This window comes from Lissotriton helveticus, chromosome 3_2 (assembly GCF_964261635.1).
Source record: "Lissotriton helveticus chromosome 3_2, aLisHel1.1, whole genome shotgun sequence".
NCBI classification, from domain to species: Eukaryota; Metazoa; Chordata; class Amphibia; order Caudata; family Salamandridae; genus Lissotriton; species Lissotriton helveticus.
In genome coordinates this window covers 8,684,156-8,705,588 of record NC_136062.1, presented here as the reverse complement: position 1 = coordinate 8,705,588, position 21,433 = coordinate 8,684,156, and the positions used below count along the sequence as shown (strand labels likewise).

The 21,433-nt window shown below is 43.2% G+C and overlaps 1 protein-coding gene across 3 annotated transcripts in view; it reads right to left on the bottom strand.

Annotated features, from left to right (window-relative positions):
* The window catches only part of BNC1 (basonuclin zinc finger protein 1), a 153,969-nt gene extending 135,164 nt beyond the window's left edge, over window positions 1-18,805 (bottom strand). Inside the window, exon 1 of one of the 3 annotated variants that reach the window (XM_078684732.1) lies at window positions 18,400-18,805. The gene's annotated coding sequence lies outside the window, so the exon portion shown is untranslated. Of the gene's footprint in view, window positions 1-12,764; window positions 12,832-18,077; window positions 18,203-18,399 lie in introns of those variants that run through there. The other 2 variants (XM_078684733.1, XM_078684734.1) reach the window with 2 other exon arrangements.
* Window positions 18,806-21,433: the final 2,628 nt, after the last annotated feature.

Sequence of the window (21,433 nt, the reverse complement as noted above, 5' to 3'; positions counted from 1 at the left end):
GTGCAAGATCCTTGTCGATAACACCTACATCCGGTCTTCGTCCGGCTTTCCAGTTCTGCATCTGCAGTCAATGCTATTGGTCTTTGTCTGTCTTTTAGTTTTCCCAACTCTACTTTAATGATAATCAGCATTTCATCTCGCCACCGTTAGAAACATAGTTGGTCTCGTTCATTATGCAAATATCCAGTTTTCTGTGTTTCATGCAGCCGCAGCCCGGTCAGCTTGGCCTACCCCAGGTGACAGGAGAGGGGGGGAGGGGGAGGGGGAGGATGGAGGGGAGTTGAGGGGGGAGGAGGGGGGGGGGAACTGGAGCACTCTCAACCCAATGGGCTTTGCATTATTTCTTTGGTGTTTTTTTAGCTGATCTGAGCCATAGTTTTCATCCGTTTATAGTGCCTGGTGCGTTTCTCAGTGAAAAGATTTGTTGTAGTTATTAGTTTTCACAGGTGCTCGGTGTGAGCTGCTATAACGCATATTTACGTGCTCCGACTTAAAGCATTTTTTCCTTGTAATCCCCTCTAGAAATGTCCTGGCCTTTTTGACATAATCCGCGAACTCCTTTTGGCCCGTGTTTTGGCAAGATAAGAGTGTTCCTGCTCGAAATAGTGTGTTATAAGAATACATAATCCTTGTATCCCACCTTCTTAAAGATTGATGGAGTTTTGGCAGCGCAAATCACGAACAGCTTGGATCCGTGTGCTGTTTTGTGTTTACACAGGCGCTCCTCGCATTGTGATGCTTTACAATTTCAGCTTGGCAAACCGGTGCAGACTAGAGCGCCTCGCAGTTCGGTGCTTCTGCTGCCGCTGCCCTGCGCGTGCCCATTACCCAGTGCGGATGGGCTCGGGGGCCATACGGGAGCACAGCGGCGCTGCTGCTGCCACTTGCACGTCCCCATAAACTGCAGAGAGCACCGCAGCACATCTACTGCTCCTGGCACGTGCCCATAAACTACACACTAAATCAGGCGGGGAGACGGGGGGTGAGCCAGAGAGCGGCAGAGCAGCTCCCCGGGCCGGCAGGAAGGAGCCGCACATCGCGTCTATGCCTGTGTGCACGTGAGGAGGACGCGCGCCAGACAAACACACTGCTAGATGGTGAACGCGCGCACACCATCTGGAATGCATTACACGGCCACCCTGACAGCTCCTAATTATAATTAATGTACTTCTTTGCGCGAGCACGAACGAAATATGCCCAAGATGGCGGAACAAAACTACATTTACCCTATCACTTCAAGCCTATTAAAACGACAACACAACGAAGACGAATCACTGGCCAGATGACAGAACACGCAAAGGAATGTGTGGAATTTTTCTCGGCCAAAGCCCTAGGAGATACTTCTTTTTTTTCTTCTTTAACATTAGTTCTCGAAGCTCCTCCCACTTTCAGTGGGGAGGAGTCCGAGCCCTAAAAAGGGAATGGGAATTGCCCTATGTTTTAACGCCCAGGTTCTTTGTCAGATGCAAAAGTAAAAACTTTAGGATGGGTTATCTTGGAAAAGCTGGAAGCATGGGCAGAAATGAATTCCTTTTTCTCAAAGGTTTAGTATGGCTGTCCAGGCTTGGGGACCAATTGAGCAGGAACTTAACTTATCCACGATCATAGGAAAATACATCAAGGCCAAAAACGGTTTATTACATATTGCGTTTATGGCCCTCCCCACTGCTTTTGATTTGGTGGATAGGGGTAAGTTGTGGTCTCTGATGGAGGTAGTTGCTCACTTTGCCACTGGATTCAAGATAGCCTGGCTGATGAGGGGCGTTACCCCGAAACGAGTTCCAGGATGTTTGTTTCCGGTCAACGAAAGACCTGGCTTCGCAGTTTGGGCTAGACTGTTCCCATAAAGAACAGGGTCAACACTAATTTGCATATGGTTGGGTCTGAATTTGGGTGGTGAAGTGAGCTAAAGAACGATGATGGATTCAACCCAAATCTGTGACTGGGTGAGAGTGTCTGAAAAGTTTAATCTCCTTGTGTTAGCAGTTGGAGTGGAATCACCAGTGTTGAACCTTATTAGGCGGTTACACTGGGACACTCCCACCATGGTCCGCTATATGCAACAAGGCAATTGTACGCAACCCATAAAGGTAGCCAGAGGTCTCAGGCAGGGCTGTACAATAGCTCCTTTTCTGTTTTTATTCTATATTAATTCCTCAGACAAAGTCCTGAGTTGATGTAGTGAAGATACCCCTAGAATTGCCTCTCATCCAGTCACAGTTCTTTTATATGTGAATGATGCAGTTTTAATCTCACAAACAGCAATTCGCCTACAGAAACTTTTAAATGGTTTTGAAAGTTTTATGATGAACCTAAGTTTTAAAGTAAATCACCAAAATCATCTAGGTTAACCTGGATCACAAAAATACCAAATCAATGTCCTTTTTATTGGTGAGACCATATCACTAAGTTTTCTCATTTCAATTATGTAGGCATCCTGTTTAAAGCAAATTTACAATGGGGTGGAATGGCTAACCAGGAATACACAAAATGGGAGTACTGTTTGAATCTATTTTTAGATTCTCAAAAGCATGAGACCATAAGCCAAATAAAGAGATGGTCAAGTCATATAAATCCAAATGTCTGAGGCATAGGAACATATGGAGCTGGCGTATGGGGCCATAGGCACCAGTTACAATGCAGACCTATGAAAACAAGTTGCTCAGCCGGATAATGGCCATTCCTAAATCGAGCCCTAACTTTATCTCCTACAGCGAATTGGGTCTGGGCTATTTGGAAGGTCGAGTTAAAATGGCACCCTATCAATGTGGGCTAAAATGTGGTGTATCCCACAATCAGGCTTTTCGAGAGACATTCGGAGCGATTGTTCGAATTTGAACACTTGATACTATATTCCTTGGTTGGCATATGCCAGGAGAAGCTTTAATGATATGGGCCTGATTAACCTTTTTGAATGTCCAGATAGCATAGGGTCCCAAACTAAGGCCACAAATAAGGAAACATTTATCATGACGAATGAAGAAATTGGAATTGCAAGATCAAGTCTTAACTACAGTACGTAACTATTTGCCAATTTCCACAATGCCTGAGATAGAGCAGCGTCTAATGTGGGTGGCAAAACCAGAACATAGGTTTTACCACAAGAGGCTCAGGTTACATTCAATTCACTATTTGGTTGCTTTCCCTAATTTTGGCTCCTGGTTTGAATCCATTCCAGGTTGCCCATGTTACATTTCCACACCTCAAACAACAGCATATTTTATCTCGGGTGATGGAAGCCGGGTTGCTGGAAGATAAGAAAGGGGCCATGCAGAAAGGATTGGATACTATGCTGGGAAAAAAGAAAGTAACAGTAAAAGAAGTGCAAATGTTGTTGGGACACAAACTTAGCATGCAGGGTGGTGAGACAGGGGAGGACTTTTTGTAGGAGATTGGGTTGGTCTCTTTCAGTGCTCCCACTGCTGCATCATCATCATCATATACGCATATCGGCAAGGGTGAAAAAAGACCGGAGGATCTGGAGAGTTTTCTGCACTCTTTTAATGGGATCTCCTTAGCATCCCTGACAGAATTCCACGGGGATGCACACATTTTCTCCGACACATCAGGTGGCACTGGTTTTGGCATTTACTGGCAAGGGCATTGGCGCGCGGAGTAATGGCCACAGGCCTGGAAACAGGGTGGCCGCTGTATTGCCTTTTTGGAATTCTTCCCATTGCTGGTGGCATTAGCGCTCTGGGGAGACCAATTCCAGCAAAAGAAAGTGCTGTTTAGGGTGGATAACATGTCAGTGGTGCAGGTCATTAACAGGCAGTCAGCGAGGGACTAACAATTGTTTAAGTTGTTAAGGGTTTTTGTATTGCAGTGCCTACAGCTTGATGTGATATTTGAAGTTGATAAAAAAGGAGTGATCAATTGGAAACTGATGACATCTGGCAACATTGGGGTCGGAAGTAATACGTTTGACCCCAAGTAGTTGAGATTTGGGTAAATGTTTTTTTAACGATGTCTGATGAAAACTTGTGTAATGTAACAAGTTGTTACGGTCAGTTGGTTTGCGAAAAATGTCTATTATGATTTCGTTATCCTTCAAGGTAATAAGAACATCCAGAAATGTAATTGATTTAGAGTCTATTGTCCAAGTGAACTGAATACGTTGATTGGCTGAATTCAAAGTAATGAGAGCTTGCTCAAGAAGATTCTCTCGTGTCTTTCCAAAGGATGAATAAATCATCGATGTAACGTACATACATTTTCAAGTGATTTTTCCAAACTGGGTTGGTCCAGTTGTTGGTGTTTTCGAACTCACCCATGAAGGTGTTCGCGTATACAGGAGAGGCGCTGTTTCCCATGCTCGTGCCCACTAGTTGCAGAAACCAATCCTCTTCATACTTGAAATAGCTATGATATAGGGTGAACATAACTAGTTCCATCAAAAATATTTTCATAGGTTCGTCCACTTTGAGTTTGAGAATGGCTTGTTCCATGGCTTCAATACCTTCCATAATGTTCTAAATAATCCACACCATCTTGGTGGAACTTGCACCTGTCTTTTTTTAAAGTCAATCCTGACACTTTCAGAATTTCCAATGCTCACTTCAATCTATCGTCATGCTTGCACTCATCCATTCCATAAATTAATAGGTTGTCCTGGAAACACAACACTCCTGACACATCATTAAAAAGATTGTTCATTAATCACTGAAATACAGAGGACGCAGAGGCTAAACAAAATGGCTTGTAATGAAACGACCCTTCTAGCGTAACAAACAAAGTTAGGTATTTGGACTCCTCACACAGCTCCACCTAGTAAACACCGCAAAAGAGGCTACCGGCTGACTTAAATCTTTTATGTCGAATGCACACAAAGTGTCAAATTTGGAGAATTCCTCTTAACTATTTACTGTGTAACATGGGATCCCCAACTCCCCCTTTAACTTCTACATTAAAACTTCAATGTACCTTACCTGCTCCATTCAACTACAATTCTACGCCACTGCAGATGAACAACAGGATGTACCAACCAAGTGAAGTGATAATTAAATGTCTCGCAAAGAGTCATGGGATAATGTTCTCAAATTAAATGGTTCTAAAACAGAAATACTGGTCCTGAGTCTAGCACACCTGTTCTAAAACATTGTACATCCACTGTCCTAAAATAAAAGAATGACAAATGTAACTAATAATAAATAACTTGCTTTCAATCAAATTCAAAAATGATTTTATCAACATATACAATATTTTCTTATGAAGCGATCTGCCAGAATTGGGAGGTGGGTGGGGGAAGAGTGAGGAAAAAGGGCTGCAGATCTAATCAACGAGATAAATATAAATAAGATATATTTAAATCTACATGCATTACCATATGTGTATTGTGTTAGAACATGTTTATGTTTTCTATACTGTAGTTTGTCCAAGTGGAGGCTACGGACATTCTTAAACAAACACTTTTGTTGGTGATCCACTCAGTTTCAAAACCTCGCAGGTCATCTACTGACAGCGCTACAACATATAATAGACTGTCAATTCGAAGATGTAAACTAAAGGGGCCAATTATGTTGTGAGAGTTGAAGCAGCAGTCTCCCAACTCCCACCCTTAAAAATCAGGCCTAATCACAGGTCATCGCCATCCTGGTACTCTCTAGAGTTGAGAGAACTTAAAATGAAATGCAGGCACCAAGAGCATTTCTGGAGGCTGTACTATTGCCCAGAGGAAAAATCAAAAAATACATCTATGATGAAAGAATCCAAAGCCACAATTTATGTAACCAATACAACATTTATCACAGATAGAATTAGGGCAAATGGGCAAATGGCAATTCCGTTAATGAGCTCTTTAAAATGGTAAAATCATTATCAAATTTTTGGATTTAAAACATAACCTTCCCATATCAACAGCCTTTTGACAAAATAACATTTCTTTTTTATGAAGGTAAATCAAATATATTCCGAATGTATAGTAATATCTGACAAAACAGATTCACCCCTATTGAGAGAAGTGGATGAGGAATCCATAGCCGATTAAGTGAGTGGTGGTCTTCCAGTATAGACAACCTTCTCTCCACTTACTAAAGAGAGGGTGTCCATCCTTATTGAAAACATTAGGTCAGGTGCCTCTTCTGACTCATGCTCTCCTCAGGTGCTGCATCCGGGATCAAAGACTATCCCACCTCATCTTACTTTGCTCTTAAACAGGATTCTCACTTCTGGCTGTTTTCCAGTTGTGTGAAAAAAAATCCACATTGCTCCTTTTAAAGAGGCCCACTCTTGACCTCCTTGAGGCGAAGTACTACAAGCCAAATCCACGCCTTCCTCTACCAGCCAAGATCCTCGCAAAGGACAAGAATCAGGAGATTGTAACCTATTTGGAAACCTCCAACTACCTTGATACAATACATCACGGGTTTTGACCCAATCACTGTACAGAATGTGCTGTTGAAGAGATCAGAGCCATTGTAGATGGTAGTGGATCTGTTGGCCGCATTTGAAATGGTGGACCACTCTCTTCTGGTCAACCATCTCGAAAGGTACAGCCTTGAAATGTATCAGGTCTTTCTTGTCCAATAAAGAGCAAGTGGTGACCCTGGAGGATTTCACTTTTTCCCCTATTACCCTTCCGTGCGGGATCCCTCAGGGATCTTTGCTAAGTCCAACCCTGTTTAATGCATATATCACTAAGTTGATTTAACTTATTAGAGCTTGCGGGTTTGCAGTATTCTTGTATGCTGAAGACATCCAAATAGTGGTGTCTGTCGCTTCTGAGCCTGGAAATGTGGCTAAAAAATTCTATGCCTGTATGGGCCATATCGCTGATTGGATGCAGAAGAATTGTCTAAATCTAAAAAGTCAGGAAAAACGAGGTATTACTGTTTAGCAATGATAATTCTTACTGGAACGCCGCATGGTGGCTGCCTAATTTAGGGCCCCTTCTACTGCCAGTCCAGAAAGCAAGAAACGTGGGGGTCATCTTTGATACCAAACCAGCTTTCATAGACCATACCAAACATGTAATATCTTCTTGCTTTCTCACCCAAAGAATATTAGGGACATTCCTACCCTCCCTCTTGTTTGAGTTAAGGAAAAGGGTCATCATAGCCTTAGTTATTTCAAAACTAGATTACTGCAATGCTCTATACATAAGCTCTCAAGAGTATCTTCTTAAATTGCAAACCCTTCAAAATGCGGCAGCCCGAGTGTTGAGGTACCTTCCTAAATACTGTTCAGCCTCCCAAACTATCAAGGAACTGCATTGGCTGCTAATTAGGGTGAGAATTAAGTTGAAGGCGTTGTGTTGGGCTCATAAAGCCTTGCATCTGGTAGGCCCTCTTCTTCAGATATCTTGAAATGGTATTCTCCCACTAGCACTCTTCGACAAGCACGGCTAGGTAGGTGATTATTCCCAGAATTAAGCACACTGGGAGGAAGAATTTTCTCTTACCCCACTTCCAAATGGTGGTACTCTTTGCCCGACCATCCTTGAACACAACCTAATCTGCTAAAAAACTAAAAACATGGCTCTTCTGCTCCTCCGCTTAAGTTTCCCCCTCTGTTTCCTTTGCATTGCTTTTCTCTTAACTGACACTAGCGCCAAGATGCCATTTGGTATTTGAGCACTTTAAAAACTATCAACATACCTTTAAGTTGAGTGAAACAATTACGGAAAGAACCTTAATGTACACTTTCATCTGCATACACAGAAACACTGCAACATAAACATTTTCTTACAGTACATTCTGCCATAAAAAAAGAACGTATAAATCTTCTAAAAAGTTGAACAAGAAAAGAACATGCATGTAGGGTGCGCGACCAAACATCAAAAGCGGTCTTTGGTCACCATACTTCTTGGACTGCAACATAATGACTTACCTGCAGCAAATCAGAATGGCTAAGAAATGGTCCCGTTCGGGAAGGTGGCAAGAGCGGCCAATAAGATCGCTAGTCATTTAGCAATCTGTTCATACTAGCCCCAGCGTACCAGTCAAAGTCTCATGAGAAGGCAAGTACACTTGCTGCAGTCTGTGGACTGCCAAGTAGAACCTCTTGCAGGTTGTGTCAGTTTACTGCAGGCAGAAGCAGAAACTGTGCATTCATCTTACAATTTGCTTTTACATACTGTAGATTTAAAAAAAAAAAAAGGACAAAAATCCCTCCCAGCCCTTCTTATGAGAAGGGTTTACTCAAGGGAGGTCTGGTCACAGACTCAAAAGTGTCATTTACGGAATGTGGATTTAATGCGACAAAGTAAGCAGAGGGCCGGTTTCTGAGGCGTTAGTTGTATTGGATAGTGGGTGGTTCAAGTGGCTAGAAACATCCAGGAAGATCAGACCGCTTTATGTTAACTAAAGAAAAAGGCATACTACTAGCTTTTTTTTTTTTTAGTTTAATAAGTCCGAGTTTAAGCAAAGTGATTTGTTTGCAAGAGCATTCTCGTCAATTGTTACTTCTTTGCAGCAATATTGAACAGAAGGAATGAACACGATGTAGCTGTGAGTTTTTCACTGTTGTATTATTTTATCTTGTGCACTTAAGTACCGTATTTTCCGGCGTATAAGACGACTTTTTAACCCCTTAAAATGTTCTCCAAAGTCGGGGGTCGTCTTATACGCCGGGTACCAAATTTTTAGGAGTGGAAGCAACGTTTCGGTATGTTCGAACTGCGTGCTCAGTCTAGAGACACAGCGGGCGGGCACATGCGCTGATCTGGCGTCTCTCTCTGTGCTGATCTGGCGTCTCTCTAATCTCTCTCTCCCTGCTACTGATCCCCCCCTGATTCGTGCTTATGTGAGTCATACTACAATCCCCTCTAGCTGTACGGTACGGTACTTTATTTACCGTATGCGATTTTATATAGCGCTGACTTTACCCGAAGGTGTCAGAGCGCTTCACAATAGGACTACTGTAGTAATGATACATGAGGAGATAATTACAACAGAACAAATTACAAAAGCAAACGTTATGTTAAGTTACGGCACATGAATCAAAAATGACAATAGTGCGCAGTCTCTTACAGTCCTGTAGTGCAGTAGTACCGATGGGAGCAGGATCTCACGGGGCATTTCGGTATTTTCGAACTGCGTAGGTATTCAGTCTAGAGCTACAGCGGGCACATGCGCTGATCTGGCGTCTCTCTCTCCTTCCGATGTGGCCATAAATCTCACGTTCATCGGAAGGAGAGGAGCGTCAGTACCGTACGTCATCTCCTCAGTTCATGGGAATTGAAAGGGGACTGTAGAAAGTTCCCGCCGGCAATACAGTACTGCGCTGGAAGTGGGGGTAGTCTTATACGGCGAGTATAGCATGAAACCTACATTTTATGAAGAAAAGTAGGGGGTCGTCTTATACGTCGGGTCGTCCTATACGCCGGAAAATACGGTAAATGAGAATAGACAGTTCCAGTAGCATACTCTTGCTTGGGTTTGTACGACAATCGTTCAGAACACAGTGACAGATTTTTCATTCTGTATAGAACTAAGAGAAAAGTTTCCTGCTTTTATGGAGTGTTTCATGGGATTGCCTCGGTTTACTGAACTAAGGTTAAAAACTAGTAATAAAAATGTTGTAGATAGTCTTAAATCGAGGAGCGAATATCCCTGGTGTTACATTCTAGTTTAGCTTTGTTGTTTTAGTTTAATATTTATGCTTTGCTTGCTGCCTGGAACTTCGAACTTACGATGCATCTGCATCTTACGAGTTGTATTTTATGTTCCACGGCTGACAGTTATTTCCTTTACCAAGTACTGTTTAACGTGCTGTGCCTTCTTCTGGATATCATTAAATCCTTTACATTTACCTGCTGTTGGATTACCTTAATTCCTTACACCTTGTTACGGGGTTTCAGCTGGCAGAGTGCTGTCTCATCTATCATGATGTGCAAACAGTACCAAATAATCACATATTCAAACCTGGCTTTCCAAAATGAGCTTGGGACGGGCTACTACTCTGTAGCTGTCCCAGACCACAACACAGCCTGATTTCATACTTACCACAGACCTCTTCTTCGAAGAGCGCACTTTCAAGATGACCACGGAACCATGGTATCAACTTTACTGCCTGGGAAAAGTGCAACCCTGCTAGCCAGGCACAAAATACAAAACAGTTCAAGTTATAACCTACTACACCTTGGCAAAAGCAAAGTACAGGTCAGTGACCTCCCAGACATCACAGTGGCTGCCCTCAAAGATATCCTACTAACAGCAAGTACAATTCCTCAAAGAGTCAAAGACGTTTGAGTTATCACTCCAACCCTGATGGAACGGGCTGTGCCACGAAAACTCCATCATCTTCGAGCCATGCTGCATCACAGACAACAACACCAAAAAATGCACCCTTAGTCTTGGCAGAGACATTAACCACCTCATATGTACAGCACAATACCTGAAGTAAGGGCACTACCAAACTGGAAAACAAAGCTGCAAAAGAAAACCAGATGACAAGTCATCTCTGTCCATTTCGACAGGATCTGGAACAACATGACTACCAATATCAGCACTATCCCAACTCTACTGCTATTCAGAAATTACCTAAAACCCCACTTTTCCACAGAACACTACTTCTCCACACAATAGGATTCACCTATACTTTGGTAGTCCTACATGTCTCTGGCCAGTCCAACACCCTCAACTTTCTGGCCCTGATCCAGGATGATCCTCCAATCCCAGTGAGGTAATTTAAGAAACTGGGTTTTTTCTTAGAAGACAATTTGTCTTTTGAGAAACAGGAAAATAAGCTAACCTCCAGTTGCTTCCTCTGTGGAGGACACTAAGGAAAACTGTCCCTCTCCTTCCCTCTTGTGCCAGACGGATGGTGATCCAGACCATCATCCTCAGTCGTCTTGACTATTAGAACTTCCCTTTTTTAGGGCATCCAAAATGCAGCTGCTTGATTAGCACTGGGATGGCATAGGTCTGCCTCCTCCTCTGCTTTAGACAAGCTAGCTTGGCTCACTGTGACAAAGAGGATTACCTGTAAATCCCTTTGCTTAGTACATAGAGCCATTAATCACTCTGGTCCCTTCTACTGGAGAAAGAGATTCTCCATCTATGTGCCGGCCACATATTACGCTCTCATAATGTGTTGCTCCCATCTGTGCCTAGTTTTAGTTGAGTCACATCTGGGGGCCAGGCCTTTTTTGCAGCAGCTGCAAAACTTTACACGCTGCCTCCTACAGTTAGGGCAATCTCCTTCCTCTTCGAATTTAGAGAAAGTGTTGCGGAGCACCTCAGAACTATATTTGTTCATGAGTTAGTCAGGGGTGGGGGCACCGACATCAAATCAGTTGTGCAGGAAATGTTGTATGTCTACTGTTGGAAAAGAGTAGAAAGTTGTAAGAATAGTAGAAAGGAAGTGGAGACCTCTCTTGAGGACCTGATAGTTTCTGCCTTTCTATTTACCCAGCAGTGAAAGGGACCCTGAAACAGCATTTAAAATATGACAGCCCTAATCTACCGTGGACTGTTGCTACTTATTCATCGTCACATCGGGTCTATATATGCTAAAGGATCTCATGAAAATATTAGTCTGAACGGATGTCTATCTTTTCTTTAAATACTTTCTTTCGGTCAACGACCATAAAAGCAGCATAAAAAAGTCACATTGTCTCAATTGTAGGGAGAGTCGTGTCAGGAATCCTCAGGAGCTGCAAATAAATACTTTTTACAGTGCTCAAGACAGCTACATTTCACAAGTTCATAATTTATACTTCAAACCCAGTTATATTCACTGGATCACACTGTATAACAAATTATGCAATTGGCAGAATTGACCCTGAGAGGATGTGAACTAGATTAACAGAGAAATGATACATGTGTCTTGAGCTGCAGCAGGTGTCTCACTTTTTAAAGGCCCCTGAAATTAAATGTGATCTTGCCCTACATAAGAATTGAATAAACGATCTGGGATTCTGTGTTGGCCAGACATAGTAAAAGTACAGAGTTTAGGAGGATGCTTCCTTTCGCGACATACTTTTGAATTAAACCTGTATTATCACTGAAAACCCGATAGGTTTGGACCACAAGGCATGAAATATCAGTGTTTTGCCATCTGAAAAGATATCATGTCCCTCTTTCAGGGCCACCAATCCTCAATGTCTGTATAGCTACTGAGGTCCCCAGAGGACTAGATCTAAGATTGCAACCAAAGGCACAAATGTCAGTGTATCTATGATGTGTGGTCAGAGGGATACAGACAAACTGCACACCCTTAGGGGAAGAATGTCGACAACAGCCACCTCATACGATGAAGTCTTACCTTTTCCTTTTTCAAAGCCATTAAGCCCCTTCACCCCTGAACAACATAGTTAACCCCTTCCATGCTGATGACGGCCCCCGGCCGTCATGCATCACGGTGGGCATGTGCTGATGACGGCTGTGGGCCGTCATGATCGCGCCCACTCTTCAAAACGGTCGCACAGGCGCAGAATTGCAGCCGCGCCCAAGGGGTTAATGCCTCCATTACTCAAGCCTTATTCCCAAAAACTCTAAAGACTTTCCAGATCCTTCTACGCTTGAAGAAATTCACACTACACCCCACTACACAGCCTCACCAACTACAATCTCAACACTCGTCTACCTTTTATAAGCAAGGTCATAACAAAAATAGTGGACACAACACCAAGCTTACATCAATGCATCAATGTGATTTTCATTATGGCCATCAACCAGCTTTAGACCATGCTGAAGCATGCATACGGCTATTTTACAAATCTTAGACAATTACCTCCCCAACCACATGAACCCACTCCCATCCAAATCCTTAAATTTAAAATGTGGTTCACTAGCAATGTCCTTCATGGGTTCTCTTCTTACCTACACAACTGATAATAGTTCATTCACATGGGTGCTTCCAGGTCACAGAAGATTGATATCCCCTACGGAGTCCACAAGAGTCATTTTCTTCCCGCCATCTTCAACATCTAGATGGAGACGCTTGGATATTAGTCACTGATAACTGAGAAAAAATTTGTCAATACACCACTAGTACAGCACTCTACTTAAAAGCCTCCTCCTCTCCACACAGTCAATGTCTAAAATACTGTCTGGACCTTGTCCAGACTTGGATGTTCAGTACCAACCAGCTCAGCACCCAAAAACAGTATGACTACTAGTCACTAACAATAACAAGCAACGTCTTTCACTCAATGCCAATACATGTAGATTCACCAAACCTCACCCTTAAGGAGCGCACTCCCAAGAAAACCACGACAGTCTTGTTCCTCCGAAAAAGTGACTCCTGAAAAACCTCTCATGGCCTTACACTTTTGTATCTGGCTTGTGGGAAACTCCTGCTTCGAAGCGTCCCAGACTCCACAGTCGCTCTCCTTTAGTGCATCCTATAAGCTCTAGTTACTCTTATCCCTTCCCTTTCTGGCCCTTACCTTCTTGAAAACCACCTGAGTTATCAACAAAGTCATCAACAATGGCGCCATGCATAAACAACAAACTCACCATCACCAGTAAGCCTTGGTAAAGCAGCAGCCATTGTCATCAGTTTGGGGACAAAGATGTACAAAACAGGGAAAAAAAGTAGTCATTCTCTCCATCTTTGCACCCAGTATCTGGAATTCCATTGCTGCATTCCTCTAGACTGCACAAACCCTTCTACAATGTAGGAAAGAGTTGAAGACACACCACAGAACGAAGTTACTCGTTGACACCATCTTTGACTTTATACGGAAATATGCTGCCTTTGTGCTAGGTTTGCACAATACAAATGTGGCATACATACTGTCACAAACATACCAATCTACCAGCTCTGATTATTGTGTAGAGCTATATCTGTCGGTCCCCACAGTCTATTCACATGATTACTTTTTACAACAACAACAATTACAACACTAAGAAATGAATGATAAAATACACAGGCTCTCAATACAAGCTGGATGACCGAATCCTCCTCCAGAACAACCCAATGAACTGCAACAGCAATAATGCTATCGGGTTTCAAAGCATGAAGACACAGTCAGTCTCCACTGGTGTTAAATGCAGATGAGGGGTGCATCATAATGCAGAGCTGTAGGGCTCCTGTTGTAAGTATGGAACTGAAGTAATAATACCGTAAAGCAAATGAAAAATAAATATCGTCCAAAGCACACTGAACAGAGACAAACGTGTAACTATTCAACCACCTGTGCAAATAAAAAACACCCAGTTCCATTACAGCCTCTCCACTTAGCAGCGTGTGTGCCTATACAAGATGTGCAGGTTTGTACTGCTTACTAAAGCCATGTTAAATAGAAGGTTTATGAAGTCCATCATGAGACGTTTCACTCTTGTTATGGCTTTTAGAGAGCCTGATATTGTTGACAGTACTCAACTGTCATTATCTTGGGGACAAATTGAACAATCCTTTTTTGACACATGACCAGATACCTCTGAAAAGCACACCTTGTTGGTTTCTTTCATCATTTAAGAAGCAACGTGCTTTACCACACTGTCAGCTTCACGGGGAACACCACCACCACTCTCTTGAGTGTTTTTCATCACTCCTTTGGGTTCCTTCGACTTAATATTAATAGATGTACTTTATAGCAAAGAGCACTGATAAAACATAAAGGCTCGAATTGAAACTTTTACCTGGAGACACGCCACTGCGGCACATGACATGTGTGGACAGAATATGGTAGAAAACACAGATCACACATAGGTCCCAGTATAGGGTTCTCAAACAAGGCTCACTAGAGACAGCGACTATACATTGATTACATACTTACATTGATCATGGCTCACTACGTAGGGCGGCCACACGCGGCTCACAATTGATGGTGTTCAATCACTCACATATGCACAATCACAAAAAACTCAATACATACATATGGCAATCACACATGGCACACTACATGCAGTGACTGCACACAATAACAGCTAACAGCTCACTACACACAGCGATCACACATGACGTATACAGTGATTGCACATGTCTTACAGTAGGCATCCATCTCAGATGCACAGTGATTACACATGGCTCATTGCATACCGAGAACACATACAGGCATTAATTACACTCACCGCAGTACACGCAGGGATCACACATGGCTCACTTTATATACGACTGACAAGGCACACTACATACAAGGTATACATATAGCATACTACAAACAGGGACCACATATTACTCACTATGCAGAGACCTCATACAAGGGGCGAATGATCATACACCATGTGCATGTGTCTTTCCAATACATCAGTAAGAATATCATTTTTTTAAGCAAACTGCCCATTAAACCTTGCACACGATTCTGTGCTCTTTATGGTAGAATGTGGAGTAAACAGAAAAAGTCACTCCAGGCGAAAGCGTCATCATCTCCACACGCCCTTGCCCCTGCCTTAGAGTTAAAATTGCACCAGGCACAACAGCTCGTACTCCTTAAGTGCAAACTAAACCCGTTTAGTATTTTAGAAATCGGTCACTCTGCGTGATGAAACACGTGTCTTCACAGCGCTTGGCTTCGGGTGCTCTTTCTTTTTCACGATTGCGAAATAAAGACAACAACAAAACACCTTTTTTACTTGGCACAATTAACAATATGGAGCCTTTCTTGCTCCCCAGAAAGTTGCTGCTACAATTACAGCCTCTTCCCCGCACCCCCCTTAAACCATGCAGGCTCAGACAGTGGCATCTCGGCGACCACAAAGGAGGCAGCAAATGAAGAGAACATGTTACTACATCGCGTCTAAGAAAGTTTGGCTCCGAGCTATGTGCTGATTAATATCAGGTCTCCTCCTTGCCTTGCCTCTTGACAATCCTGTCACATCTGGCTGACAAATCCTTACAAGCTTATCCAAACGCAAGCAGCCCGGATCATGCTCCGGGAGTGGCTGCGAGGGAGAGCGGCAAACACCAGCCCTGCACTGAAGTAAGTGCCATCGCGAACCTAATGAAGCTGCCTTCACTTGTAGCTGCGGCGAGAGCACAACATGCCTGCGGGACTGGCAGCCGAGCGCGGGCTTACTGAAGCCGAGCGACAAGACAAGACATGGAGCCAGCGACAAGCGCGCTACAGCAAGCCAGGCACTCACATAAACGCTAACTGAGAGCAAGACACCCTGCAAAGCAGACAATTACACAAAAACTAACAGACGAGTGTGTGAAGGCGACAGGCGCACTACAGCAAGCCAGGCACTCACATAAACCCTAAGTGAGAGCAAGACACCCTGCAGAGCAGACAATTACACAAAAACTAACAGACGAGTGTGTGAAGGCGACAGGCGCACTACAGCAAGCCAGGCATTCACATAAAAGCTAACTGAGAGCAAGACACCGTGCAAGTGAGAAAATTACACAAAAACTAACAGACGAATGAGTGAATGAGACCAGAAAGCTATAGCAAGCCAGGCACTCACATAAACGCTAACTGAGAGCAAGACACCCTGCAAAGCTGGCAATTACACAAAAACTAAGAGACGAGTGTGTGAATGCAACAAGGGCGCTATAGCAAGCCAGGCACTCACATAAATGCTAACTGAGAGCAAGACACCCTGCAAAGCAGGCAATTACACAAAAGCAAAGAGAAAAGTGTGTGTCAGCCGGTCCTGTATGTATATAAAAGGAAAGGAAAGCAAACCTCTGCATGAGAGGCAATTACTTGAAAGCAAACTGAAAGCAATGCATCAAGTAGTAACTGAAAGCAATGCATCCAGCAAAACAGTGCAGCCAACCACACAAAAGTAAACTGAAGCAAGTGTGAACCTTCACCTTGCAAGCAGGGTGCTAGTCAACAGGCCAGTCACATACACTTAAACTGAAGAAGAGTACACCTCAGCATGCAGGCACCAACATACAAGCAAACAGAAAGCAATGTATCAAGCAAAACAGTCAAGTACACAAGCGTAAACTGAAGCAAATGTGCACCATGCGAGCTGGGTGCTGTTCAACAGGCCAGTCATATACATTGTTACTATAGAGTGCACCTCAGCATGCCAGGCAGCCACATAAAAGCAAACAGAAAGCAAAGCACCAAGCAAGCCTAACAGTTTAATGAAAGAAAATTGAAAGCAATACATCCGGAAAACTAGACAGTGAAATAGAACGAAGTCAGAGGCAATCCACGTAGTCACACAAAATCATAACTGATTGAGCAAACTGTGTACTGAAAACTAGTGCAAATAAGACAATTATATGAGAACAAACGGGTCACAGGAAAACAAACGCATGCACCCATCAAGCCATGCATCACATGTAAGCAAACTGAATCGATTTAAAACAGCAATACTTGATGTCACTCAAAAGCAAAGTAAGTGCACTTCAGTATGCAGGTCAGCCACATTAAGAGGAAACTTTAGAGGATACAGCCCAGAAAGTCATAGAATTAGTTGCAAAAAAAACAAATGCACTCCAGCAACCTAGGAAGTCGAATGGAAGCCCATTAAAGTGAAGGCAATCCAAGCATGCTTGCAAACTAGAGCAAGCAAAAACAGGCACATTAAAAGCAAACAAGAGCACGCTGGGCAGTCATGAAAGCAAACAGAAGCGAGGGCACGAATCTGGACTACAAGAAACAGCAATCTTAAAAAAGATTAACGTGGTATTATAATAAACAGAAGCTATAAAATTACTTGATGTGCCTTGTGATGCGTAACAACCGCCCTGTTTTGCTTGAGAAGATTCGTTTTGCACCAGACCAGTTAAAAATGTCCCTTGTTACATCCCTTCTTCACACCCCCAGAGAAAACATAGGCAATAACGTAAGTAGTGTAACCATCTCCCCTCGAAAAGGGGTACACGAGTAAACTAGTTCTGGGTGCATGAACAACCTACTGCCACACACACTTTCATCATTAAATCTGATATACATGTCAGAAAGAAGGAAACCCGGGGCTAATGATCCTAATTAGTACCAAGTGGACCCACCAAAACGCTGGTGGCGTATGTTTCTTTAAGGAAAAAACAAGCGTAAACTTAAACATTACAGACAAGTGTCCAACAATGAAGCCCTCCACAGAATGCCACGCGGGCCAGGAAATGACTGGTAAGTTACAGGCACACACGGCACACGTTACAAAACTCTTACTGCTCCTAACCTTGAACGGCGGGAGGGGCAGTTGCCTGATTACACTGCCCGCTTGTCAACGCGTTTATACATCACAAACAATTACGCAAATGTATCTGCTCGAAGCACTTACCTCTGAATGCAATCAAGGAAGAGTTTATTGCTGTTTAGTGGACTTGTAGATAAAACCCTGTCAAATATTTATGACTTTCGCAATGCAAGTGCGTCGAATAAATGATTCTATTATGTAGAGGAATCTCTCCTCAAACGTGCTCATTGCCATTGCTTTTCGAACTTTTAACACCATCACAAGTCTCTCACACACGCCCACCTCCGCCCACTCTATCACATTATTAAAGCCCCAGCAGTGAACCTAAATGCACGTATTTTTTTCTTGTTGGTCTGAAAAGACAAAACAATAACGTGACAAAGGTTCCTTCCCAAAGTTTTCTTACCGCCGACATCCTCGCAGCGCGTGCGACTCTGGGACTACCGGGCATGGGCTCACAAAGGAGGGAGCGCTCGAGACACTCGTGTCTGTACAAGTAGCAAGGCAGGACCGTCACACGCCTCTCCACTCCTGTCTGGATCCCAGCACCTCCACGTCTGATGTCTGCTCAGCCGGCACAGGGGAGTGGAAAGGGATCCTCCCCCTCGGTGCTGCTCGGGCCTACTCCCGGGCCGTGCCTGCCTCCCACCTCTGCAGCCGGCTCTCACCTCCGAGCCCCGGCATACCTCGGGACGCAGGGCAGTCCCCGCACAGCTGGCTGGGAGAGGGCATGACACTCATCTTTCACAGAGATTTGATCAAACGGAATCGCAGAGGCTTCGGGCACTCCTGGTGCAGACGAGCAGCTCCTACCTCGGCTCTGGCAGCCCAAGTAATGCATTAAATCAATGCAGCTGACCTCGGGCCTCACGCGTTTTTTTTCCAAGAACAGAGTTATCTGCGTGCAAGCCATAAGGTGCACGCAGCTCGGATTTTTTGTTTTTAAAACTGCTTTTTTTCTGTAAGAGTTCTACCATTATCTCGTGGAATGCATTTCTGAACTTTTTTTTTTTTTTATAAAATAACGTGCAGGGGTCCTCCAGTAAGAAAATGTAACAAAATAACAAGGTTCCAGCGGAAACATCCATTTGAAACACAAAAACATTGTGGGTTATAAAAATCACTTCCTAGTTTTTGACTGCCTGAAAATACAATTCAGTCAAAACAGACAGTTTGAGAGACCACAGTTGCTCCTTAGTCCTGCTATTATAGTTCATGTCAATTTGATTAAGTTTAATACTGTGAATAATTTGCATGTGGCCCTTTACCTCCACATGCGTCTTCCTCATCCCAGTCCTACGTCATTAGTAAGGACTGTGACGAGGAAGACTACGACTTGGAGTAATGAAGATTTCCGGTAAGTAATGCGAGCATTACTCCGTAGAGCAGAGCCCCTTAATGTATGATCCCCAAAGGAAGCGTCCTCTGTTTCTATTGCATGGACCACAAGAAGCCATGTAACAAAGGGCAGGGCGACATATGTCTGTTGTAAGTTGTCTTTTTTGATGCTGGTGTAGGTTCAGAGTACCAGTAAGATGGTACAGAAATAAAGAGTGGCTACTAATGAGGATTGGGTATAAAGTCAATAGTTACAGGCGTTCTACTACACAATTTAATGGTACTCGATTTAAAATGGTCTGCATTAGCCATAAAGTAAAGCATCTCAGCATTCTTAGATACGCGACAAGTTATGCACAACTTGAGTAGGGTGACCAACTGGCGTGGGTGCAAATGCAGGATGCTGAGTGTAAAAATTCAGGCCAGAGCGTCATAATTCAGGACAAAAATCCAGGATAGAAGGTCAACATTCAGGACAAAACTTCGGTACAAAAGGTACGTTTTACAGACACATCAGAGGAAGTTGTGCGACATTATAAAAGTAAGTAAATAGACAGCCACTTAAGTACAAGTCAAAATACGGTTATATTAGGTTGAGAAAATCATGCACTTCACGGTTTTTCGGTATGCGTGCAGATTTGAGCAACTGTACAGGTGTTTTTTGTGGTATTTCATATGATAATAATCTATTTATATGGTTACTACACTGGGTTGTCCAGTCTGATATTTTATTTACAACTCAGAATCCTAACCAGGCATGTTTGGGGAGAGAAGTGGTGGGGAAGAACTACTCAGATAGACTTTGTCACTAGCATCTCATATCTCAGTGCCATTGTGAGATGTAAAGCGGCACGCATAGGTGAACTAAAGGGAGGATTGCTGTGATGAACCTACTATTGGGAATGCATTATGGGTGTCTCAGCAAGTGGAACTTAAAATATGGAATCTAACTTTGCTTTTGGGGGCTTTGCAGAGAATTGCACAAGCTGATGGAAGTCACAAAGGTGCATTTCACTGCAGCTTTCTTAAAGAATGCACTGTTATTTTGGATGCCTTTCCTATTGCTACAAACACAATATACATCTCAAGCACAGTTCATGGCACTATGAGGTGCTCCCTAAAACCTTACACCTAAAACAAAACATGCAAACATTTACAAGTACTAGTGTAACATTCAAGTACCAGTTGGGTGTCACTCAAAATGTCATATGCTTGATGTATAGATCCCACACATAAGCACACAGCAAATACAGAAAAGTGACACATGGGCAAGGGAGTAGCCAGAACATTTAAATACCTCCCACTTTGAAGTAAATCTCTTATTGCTCAAAGAAAGCAAAGTAAGTCATCACAACCCTCCCCAGAAGAGCTCTCTTGTCCAAGGATCTAGCGATTAATCCTTCCATCAAACCCTTGATATCGACCATTTCCAATTTACATTCTGTCATCTATTAATTCTTCCATTCATCATTCAGTCTGTAACCATTAATTCTGTCCTTCCATCTGTGTGCCCATCCATATTCAAACCTTTTCAACCATTTGCAAACCTATCCATCATCTATTCTTCCATCCATCATTTTACTCATCCATCACTTCATCCACCCTTACACTCATCCATCCATCACCCACCTATCCACCCTTTCAACCAATCAATCCTTTCACTCACCCCACAACCATTCAACCATTTACTCTTTCACCCACACCATCCTTTCACTCATCCATCCACTCTTCCACCCATCCATCCATTGACTCATCCATCCAACCATTTACCCTTTCACCCATCCAGCCATCCTTTCACTTACTCATCCTTCCACCCAGTCACTCACCCATCCACCATTTTGCGTATCCATACATCTATCCTTTCTTCCAGCTCTCCACCCTCTCTTTCACTCATGTGTGCATTCTTTCACTCATCCATCTTTACATTATTCTTTTCACTCATCGATGCACCCATTCGCCCATCCATTTTGTCAATCATTCATCCATCCATTCACTCATCCATCCAACCATTTACCCATTCACCCATCCAGCCATCCTTTCAATTACTCATCCATCCACCCAGTCACTCATCTGTCCACCCTTTCACTCATCCATCCATCCAC